The sequence below is a fragment of the Triticum dicoccoides genome, chromosome 4A (genome assembly GCF_002162155.2).
Source record: "Triticum dicoccoides isolate Atlit2015 ecotype Zavitan chromosome 4A, WEW_v2.0, whole genome shotgun sequence".
In the NCBI taxonomy this organism is placed as follows: domain Eukaryota; kingdom Viridiplantae; phylum Streptophyta; class Magnoliopsida; order Poales; family Poaceae; genus Triticum; species Triticum dicoccoides.
Genome location: NC_041386.1, coordinates 740,461,415 through 740,471,536, shown reverse-complemented (window position 1 = coordinate 740,471,536; position 10,122 = coordinate 740,461,415). Strand labels below are relative to the sequence as shown.

Here is a 10,122-nt window from a genome sequence, read left to right as displayed (position 1 = left end):
GAACAAGAACTGGTGGAAAAAGGTCCACGCTTGGTGTGTAAATTATAATATACCAATGAGCCGGCCATCTGCCACGGGGGGCCATGAAAGCTGCAGCTTAATTTCTCTTTGGCACTCAGCTTTCCGGCGAGTTTAGTAATAACCAGTAAAGACCTGGTAAGTATTTTGCGTTGGAGACCTTATACAATCCAAGATTGCTTACGAATCGACGTGTGGTAAAAGATATACAATTGCAACGTGCTGCAATTCAACAACGGAGTACTTTGGTACACATCCTGCTGCAAGTTGTTCTTTGTCTCCATAATGAAATCCATTAAAGATAGAAACCATTGACCAAACATAAACAAGAAGTATACATCCTGTGAATAGGACTTGTTCATCCTACGTACCTCAAATATTCCAAATATATATATTAAGAGAACACTTCACATAAAACATTCGAAAATGTTAATCAAGCATTTGAAAAATGTTAAATGTGTATAGAAAAATTGTTTCTCATGTGTACGAAAAATAAATACAAAAAAACTATGATGTGCGTCGGAAAAGATGATCATGTGTTTGAAAAACGTTAATCAAGCATTTGAACTTTTTTATTCAAGCATTTGAAAAATGTTAAATGTATATAGATAAATATGTATCTCATGTATACAGAAATGTATTAGAAAATACAATGCGTGTGAAAAATGTTGATCATGTATCCAAAAAATGTAACATACATTGAATATAATTAGACAGAAATAATATTTACAAAGTTAGTTCTGTATTTAAAAATTGTTTAACATTTACATAAAAAATGTTCCTGATGTATACGGAGAATGTACATTGTCTGCGCAAAAAAATTTATTGCCAATAAAAAAATGTTCAATGTGTACTTGAATATTTTTTAAGCATGTATTTAATTTTTGTTTCAAAACTTGTATTTAAGAAAAAAATGCATATATTTGAAAAATATTGAACGTGTGTCAACAAGAAAAAATCACATCTAAATTAAAAATGTACATTGTGTACTGAACAAAGTAGACATGTGTTGAAAAAACATAACCTATGAAAACCAACAGAGATAAACAAAGATCAGGAATGGATGGACAGAAAGAAGAAAATAAAAAAAAACAAGAAAAGGAAAAACCAATGCAAAGTTGCAAACACATGAAAACAGTGAAAACCAAAAAAAGAAACAAAGAAAATGAAGAAAACCAATAATAAATAAATAAACCAAAAGAAACGAAGAAATTAAAAAAATTAAAACCAAAAAAAATAAACCAGAACATTCATAAGAAAAATAAAGAACACCAACGAAAACAACAAAGAAAACGAAGAAGCCAACGAAAACCATAAAAAGAAACAAAGGAAACCAAATAAAAATAAAATAAAAAACCCTGAAGAAAACTACTACAAAAGAAACAAAGAACCCCGATGAAAACCATGAAAGAAACAAATAAAACTGAAGAGAAAACAAGTGAAAACCAAGAAACAAAAGAAAGCGAAGAAAAAGGTAGAACCCTAGCGAAAACAAATAAAGAAACGAAACAACCTGAGAAAACAGACAAAAACTAGTGAAAATACAAAATAAAAAAACATGAAGAAAACCAGTAGAAATGTATCTCTCCACGAGAAGCAAATTTGTGCCTCTCGCGCAAAAAAAAGTATTTTTCCCTTATCGAGAGGCACAGCTGTGACCCTCACGGAAGCAAACTTGTACCTCCACGAGAAGCAAACCTGTACAAACAGTTGTGCCTCGCGCGAAAAAGGGGTTTCTTAATTTTTCTTGTCCAAAATCTAGGGAAAACCGGGAAAAAAACTAAAAGACAAAAAAAAGCAAAATAAAATAAAAAACAAAATCCCGAGGAAGCGTCCAGCACGCAACACGTGGCGGCGGCTGAACGTGCTCTCAGCCTACCAAAAGTGACCCTTGTGGGGCTCCCGCAAGGGGTATTTGTTGGTCTGTTGCTCCCTCTCAAATAAGGTTTGCCATTTCTGGAAACTACTCATAAAGTGCGTAATGACAGGCTTCACCTGATGTACGGTGTTTTTCTTGCTGGGCTGGCACAACAGGCGATGAGTATTTTTTTTATTTGTATGTTTCCTTTCCTTTTCCTTTTTTTGTATGTTTCATATCTTTTTTTAATCCTCTTTTCCATTTTTCTTTTGTTTATGTTTTATGTTTTAAATCCTCCTTCTCTTTTTTAGAAAATACGTGAATACTTTTTCAGAATGACATGGACATATATTCTAACATTTATGAACAACTATTTCTGAAATATATACCATTGTTCAAGTACATGAACTGTTTTATTTTTAGATGCATAACATTGTTTAATGTGAACTGACATCATTTTACACATACACTTTTTCGGTATTATTAAGTTCATTTTTTATTTTTAAGAAAGAAACAATATGGAATAAAAATGGAATAATATGAATTAATTGGTCACACCACTAGCCGGTGAATTAGAGAGAGAGAGAGAGAGAGGGAGGGAGAGAGAGAGGGAGAGAGAGAGAGAGAGAGAGAGAGAGATATCAGTGGATCCTTAGCTTACCCCATCAAGTAGAGAGATCAGAGAATCCTGTAGGAGGACTCTAAGCCTGGCACCTTCACCAATGAGGCCATGACCATGGCACTAGCCAGACAATAAATCCAATTATCTACCAGGATGTATGCAGTTAATACCAAATTCAGTCAAAAACCCGTTTTCTTTTCTCCTTGCAGTGACAAAATGTTGCAGTTTGTCAGGAAGAGACCCACTGCGGATATGGTCGGCCGCGCCATGAGCTCCTCGATGAGCTGGTGCGTAGCCTCCTTCAGGATAATCCAGAAGCCCTTGCCATTATCGGCAAAATCACTGTCGCGGAGCGGCAGGAGGGGAGCCTCCTGCAGTTACGTCCGAGTCATTTTCTTTCTCTGAACTCTGAACATGTCAACAACACGAGGACACCCAACCGACGTCGACGATGATGAACACTTACAATCCGGTTCCCCTTAGTCTACTCGGCGCATGCTGGGAGAGCCGCTTCCTCGCTGTTGGCCGAAGTTTTGCATCAGGCTGTAGCCTGTAGGTACACGTCCAAAGCCACCAAAGGTGCTCGCAGACAGGCACAGAGCAAAATTAACAGCCGGATCTCTCAGGCTCAGCGTCATAGTACAGGCAACGACAGAGACAAGCATGCTCCAAACCAGTCAGCCAGATGCATTCGTTGGTTTTGGTTATCTGCCATTCACCAAACAAACAATGACAAGTACAGTACCTTGAAAATCCGTCTTCCATGCTAGTTTTGCATCTCGATGTTTCCACTTGAATCGACGAGAAGAGCAAAAGGGCACAAGCTGAATAAACACCCAAACATTTCCAAGAGCTGCTGCCCACCAAACTAGTCATTCATCACTTTCTCTCACAATTTGCACCCTCCCCTCCCCAGCATGTTCAGAATTCTTCAGACTGGTAGCAGAAGCAAAATAGGGCAGCACCAACACGGATATGATAGATCAGCCATGATAAATTAACTTAGTGCCATAAACTGTACAGGCTTTTCCAAACCGTCCTCATATATAGATCATACAAGCCAAGCTACGATAATTAAATTACAACACTCATTCTTGCCTTCTGCCAGGCACATTTATTCAGACGTACCTCCAGAAGATACTAGTTAAATGTCTCGATGATGTTCAACAGATAAATCTGTACACATAGTGACAATGCCTGTAGATCCCAAACAGCCGGCTCTCTAGCTATGAAAATAAACCAAAGCAGGGAATGAGCAACCAGAAAGAGCAGCTAGCATGCCCCCAAGGTCTGAAGCAGCAGGCTTTCTAGACCAACGAAGGTTCCATCATTCAACAAATGGTCTGAAGCAGCAGGCACACTGTATCAAGTATGGAAATGGATCTCAAATACTGCAATACATTACATATCTCACTACAAGATTGAATGACAAAAGAGACCTCTAGTCACATGGTAAGTAAGAGCACACAAGAGATAAAGATTACAGTCCGTATACAAATCAAAAGTGCGGCAGATTTCGGGAGAGGGTAGCAAAACAGGACAACACTAAGTGATGGAATAACATGCAAATTAGACTACGTTCCGGGTAATGTTCATTCAATGGATAATAATAGCATGAAGAAGAAGATAACCAACAACACGATTACAAAAACCATCATCAGTGACAGTGCACCAGAGGGCGGGCAATACGTGAAGCAATCAGCAAAGCAGGGGATCAACAACGTCCTGTGAAGCAGAAGACAGTTTGGGCTGTAGGATGAGCCAGCCTGAAGCACTCCACCTCGTAACAGGTTGCTGGAGGGCCTGCTATTAAGGAAAGTTTGTAATAAATTGAATATTTCAAAGATTATTTTTTTCTTAATGAAGTGCATATATATTACGAAAGACTATATCTCTGACAAAGCAAAGATGGCCAATGGGAGCTAATTTACCTTTCTGTTTATTTGTAGCTGGGAATCTAGATCATACTCTAAATTCCTTCCAGCGGATATGCACGATCTTTGGCCAACTTTCTCCATCAGGTGCTCGGTAGCTCTCCTTCAACAGCTCAGAACAACCCCAAACACATATGTGCTGAAGGGAGGATGGCAGTTCTGGTAAAGATGATACGTTGGGGCAGTCATAGATGTCGAGACTCTTCAGATTGGAGAAACACTTCATATTTGTTGGCAGGGAAGTCATTTGACAATCACAGAATCTCAGGGCCTTGACAGATGTGAAATTTGCGGATTCTTCAAATGAAACAAATGGTTCCTTGCATTCTTCAAGAGAGAGAAATGTTGGAACTGTAATACCTTCTGCCGAGAGCATGTTGTTGAGTATTGCAGGGCTGCTAACATAGAGTGAGTGCTGGACTTGAAACTGGGAGATACACTCGGCGTTGAGGTTTGGAACATCAATCAAATGTGCATGGTGAAGTTGCAGGGAAGACAATCCTTCGAGCATACATAAATCTGGCAAGTGATACAGTGAGAGTGATTCAACAGAGGTGAGACTACCAACAGACAAACATGCGGTGCTTCTGCACTCACTTATAAGAATATCGTTCATCTTTGGCCACTCGGTGCAGAGGAATTCAGATCCAAGCACACAATTAAATATACAGATCTTCTCAATGGATAATGGCAAACATTCTGCTCCACGTTCCAACTCTAAAGAAGGGCAGGAACTCAGTCTAACTTCTGAAAGAGAGGTGGCAGCACGTAAACCCCCTAATGACTTGAGACACCAGCAACTTGTGATGAACAAGAAGTCAAGTTTTGTCAAATGTTGGAGGACCTCTTCTGAAGGAAGGGCAGTTAAAGTCATAATGTCATCTAAGAACAATCTTTTCAGTGAAGACAGGACATCAAGGCAAACTGCTAAAGCTCCATCTGAAATACAACATGAAGAGAGAGAGAGAGAGTTCACAAAGTCCTGATGGTGGAACCAGTGGCAGCCCAATGCTCCTTCCATACATGAGCCTGATCCTCTGCTCGTGACAGCATATCCATGCCTTGATGATATCCCCTTTTACAAATACTTCATCTTTCTCTCTTTCTAGAGCACTTTCAAGGTTTTGAACATGTGATATATCAGCATGCATCAATATCATCAGCTGCTTCAGAAATGAATGTTCCGATGAGAGTATTCTCCTAATATCTGATCCTGAATCCACCTCCCAGATTAAACCAAGCTGTGATGCCAAGTGGTCTGTCCTTGAGATATTCTCTCTCTGCTCTTGATGTTCTGGCTCATTGTTCGAAATAAATATAAGCAGTGGGCAATTGGATATACTTAATACTTTAAGGCCTAGTGGAAGACAAGGTAATGTATTCAGGTTTAGCATATTGATGATGCCTAATGAAGAGCAATTCCGGAAAACCACAGTATTGGAAGGTAGGCTTTGCAACGCGCTGCAATCAACAAAGCTCAAAGATTCCAAATTCTCAAAATAAGAACCATCAAGAAACCAGCTTGGATATTTTGAAGATTTGTAACCGTGAATTGTAAGGCCCATAAGTTGAGGCGGTGGCATCAGGCCTTCTAGAATTTCCAAATGTAAACTATCCTCTGCATTCGTGTTATTCTTGCAACTCCAAACAAGTTGCAAGCTGCGAAGATGACTTTTCTGACACAGCTTCGATTCTAAGGCTTGATCCTTCCCAGTGACATTCTCAAGATTTGTGACACTTAAACTTCCACGAATCTCGTTCATGTCCCTCAGCTGCTGCAACTCATATCCCTTTTTCTTTTGCACAGAAAATTCCTGCAATTCTTGAAGCAAAGTCAGCTTACCAATGTAAGGAATTTGAGGCAGTGTTTCTTTGTATGACGTGTCTATTCCATCAACATGCCGTTCAAGATGCCGCAACTTCCTTAAATTGCAGAGCTTCTCAGGGAAACTCTCAACTTTGTCATTTAACAGAAGTAACTGCAAGTGGTAAAGAGTACACAGTGATCTTGGCAAATCAGAAATCAGTGTTCTGATGATGTTCAAATACCGAAGGTGCTTCAACTCACCAACAGATTCTGGCAACTTACTGCTGCTGTAAGATGACAAACGTAGTACACGCAACTTCTTCAAATTCTGTAGTATCTCATTAAAAATGTCACTTACATCATCCATTAGGGGGTCTATGCAAATAATAGTGCGGATATGGTGTAGCTTGCAGATACTTAGCTTGTGTTGCTTCATACTATCAACACGAACAGATAGGTATCGAACAGTTGATGGTATTTCTATCACCTTATCATCTTCCAATCTGAAGTAGTTCCCTTTGGAGAGTGATTCCGCAAGATCATGAAGGAGATCATGCATAACATAGAAAGTGTCTTCCTCGTAAACAGGTTGAAAGAATGAAGCGGAGATCATCTCATGGAAGCAATCCATCCCATTATCTTCCACTCTCTTGTTTTTGTTGCATGAATCAACAAGGCCTTCTGCCATCCAAAGGTAAACCAACTCCTCAACGCCATACTTGTGGCCTTTTGGAAACAAGCTGCAGTATAGGAAGCACCTCTGCAGACATGGATCTAACTTCTCATAACTCCACAAAAGAGCACTCATGGGCTCACTTAGTTTGTCAATCTTTATAGTTAGAGCATCCTTCCATGCAGTGACATCTGTTTTTCCTTTCAACTGGGAACCCACAACTTTTGCCGCTAAAGGAGATTGTCCAAGCCTTTTAGCAATCTTCTCTGCAAAATCTTCCAACTTTTCACACAGCAGCGAATTTCCAATTTCTGTTCCACAGAATGCATGGTGTTTGAAGAGTGCCAAGAACTGAGCATCTTCCATGTTTTCCAAAGGACACACTTCTTCACAGCAAAGAGCAGCTGGAAATGTATCCCGCCGAGAAGTCACCAAAACTTTGCTTCCCATCTGTTGGGAAACTAGAGGAGCTAACAGTTGGTCCCATTCCCTCCCACTGGCAGGTTCAAACCAAACATCATCCAACACAAGCAGGAATTTCCCTGATTCTTGCAGTATGTCCCTCAACTTGCGCTGCAGAGTATCAAGGTTATCAATGCGTGGACATTCCCCCTGGGAGGCAGACTCGATGATCTCCCGTGTATGACGGCGGACATCAAGTTTGCGTGAGATGCTTACCCACATTCTCACATCAAAATATTCTTTTACCCTCTTGTCATTGTAAACATGTTGTGCCAAGGTGGATTTTCCCATGCCTCCAGCTCCAACAATGGCCAAACCCGAGTACATAGCTGTACTAGACTTGGTAATAGCAGTTGTCCTGATAAGTTGATCTATTATACGATCCCGGTCCTTGTCACGACCAATCACTTTCAGAGGCGGCAGTGATGTGGTCTCCGGAACAACAACTGATGATATGATGGGGGCCTCTGCATTATAACCAGATGGTAAGCAGAGCAGTTCACAGAAGTCCTTGGCTTTCGCCAGGGTAGCCTTCAGTTCATTCAGCTGTTGAATTAGCTTTCTGTTCTCAGAGCTCAGAATGGACAGCATGCTTGATGCAGCACGCAGAGGCTTCATAAAAGTGCTTTTGATGGAGGAGGCATTGTCCGACAAGGAATCTTTCCCCTTTGCTTGGCGCTTAAGGAGGGTGTACTCATGCCCGTCAAGCAAGTCCTCGGCCAGATAGAATGCTTCTTTGAGTTCCTGAAGCCACTTGTCCAACTTGGGCCTGTGATTTCCCTTGTCTGCTGCTTCAATCAACAGCTCGAACTGCGGCAAGATTATGGTCTCCAGTTCATGGAGCTCATGCGCCATGTCCACTCCAAGATATGTTGAAGCATTAGTAAGGAGGTTCTTCAAGGCCGGTGATGCAGCCAATTTTAAGCTAACACTTAAGGCAGCGCTAGCTAACGCCACTTCCATTGGGTTGCAGGGTTTGTTTTTTTGGGTTGGAACGGTCTGAATAAATTGAAGATGGCACTGGAATTGTTTTTGGACAGTGATGGATGAAAAACCTGTTGGAGTAGCAAATCACGAGATAAATTAGTAAACTAGAATGGTGATAAGAAAAAAGAAACCTAGTTGCAGATTTGTAGACAATAGTAAAGACTGTGCATACTGTTCTGAGAATGAGCAATGACCTGAATAGATGATAGACCAGCAATGAAAGCACTTCTGGATCGGGGGTAGAATCAACCAGTGAATATAGCAATGGATGGACACCTGTTGAAGTGGGAAATCACTAGATAAATTAGCCGGTTGCAAGAACGAAGATAATAAACAGGACCCTACAGCGAAACTTGTGGAGGAAAAGATGCAAGAATAGTGGTGAGCTTACACAGATAGTGAGAACTGTCGTAGGAGCCGGTACAGCGATGAGGCAAGGTTGCAGGAGAGGAAGATAGTAGGCAATAGCAGATCTGATCTAGTGTAGCTGAGCTGGACTTGCTAATAAACTAACCACTAACCAATGCGGACATAGTTCACTGATCGATGATTAAAGTACATAAAGTAGGCTAGATGCATATCACATGACGGGCTGTTCTGTACCAAAAGCTTTAGCAGCGGACAGATAACTCCATGCAATCAGATCCGTAGGGTAGAGGACTACTCTGCAAATACAACACCATTGTGTGGGCAAATACAAAAGGCCAATTTGTAACTCCTGAAGCATCACGAGTTAGAACCCCATTCTTCCCCGTTCTATCCTCATGGAATGATGTTAGCCCCCCAAAAAAAATCTCTCTCCATCACCATCCCTGGTCTCGCAGATCAGAATGCTATGACCAAGAAAAAAATAAGACCCCATTGATTCTCAACCTGCAGGGAAATCATGAAAAATATATAATTGTAAATAGGTTACATGATTTACTTCAAATTTTACATATTAAAAAAAGAAAGGGATTTTGCACAGCCTAATAACTTTCGAACTGCTATGGAAATGTACATGCAGAATTTGACGGGGTGCTTGCTTCCAGGCCTTCCACAATGAAAGTAGTAGCAAATTTCTAGCTAATGCACTAGTATATATCACTGAATATATAATATATGTAATTGATATAACAACCAGTTTTGAAAACCGCGTACATACCTAAGAAAGAATCAATTAAATTTGCAGTTCCAACCAGCACAGGCGCAGTCGAGCTATCCATACGCACTAAGAAAGATCTCTCGGTTCTTACGTCCTTTCGAGCCGCAATACCTTCACCTTTCCAAATCTGTTAGCTCTTTTCCATGGTCTCAAATGTAGCCACACAGTCCACAGTTGGTGACTGCAATAAGAACTGGAGAGGGCATCTGACGAACTAGTGTGTGGTTCTCATTTTTTTTCTACTCCTAGTCCTTCCTTGTCTGCCATTTTACTCTTGCTTGGGTTTGGTTGCCATCAACAAGCAGCCATTGTATCAACCTCATGTCTGACAATTCTGGACAATAACACTATCCTGTCATTCCCTGCTTGCCGACTGAATTATTGTCTGTCCTGCACAGCTAGGAATACGAAAAATGCTAAGCATGCTTCTGTAAGTCAAGTCCTCCATATATAATCAAGATATCAGAAATTCGTTCACAGCGAGAATATGATATGCCAGAAGAAAATTTGGGCACAATTAATTGGCGGGTATAAACTAAGAAGGGACAGAGTCCGTTTGAAGGAATCCATCAATCCGACTACACAACTAACGCAGGCAAGAACATGAACAGATCAAC

The 10,122-nt window shown here is 40.6% G+C and overlaps 1 pseudogene; it reads right to left on the bottom strand.

Annotated features, from left to right (window-relative positions):
* Window positions 1–3,913: 3,913 nt before the first annotated feature.
* On the bottom strand, window positions 3,914–8,809 carry LOC119288310 (annotated as a pseudogene).
* Between the last annotated feature and the right edge of the window lie 1,313 nt (window positions 8,810–10,122).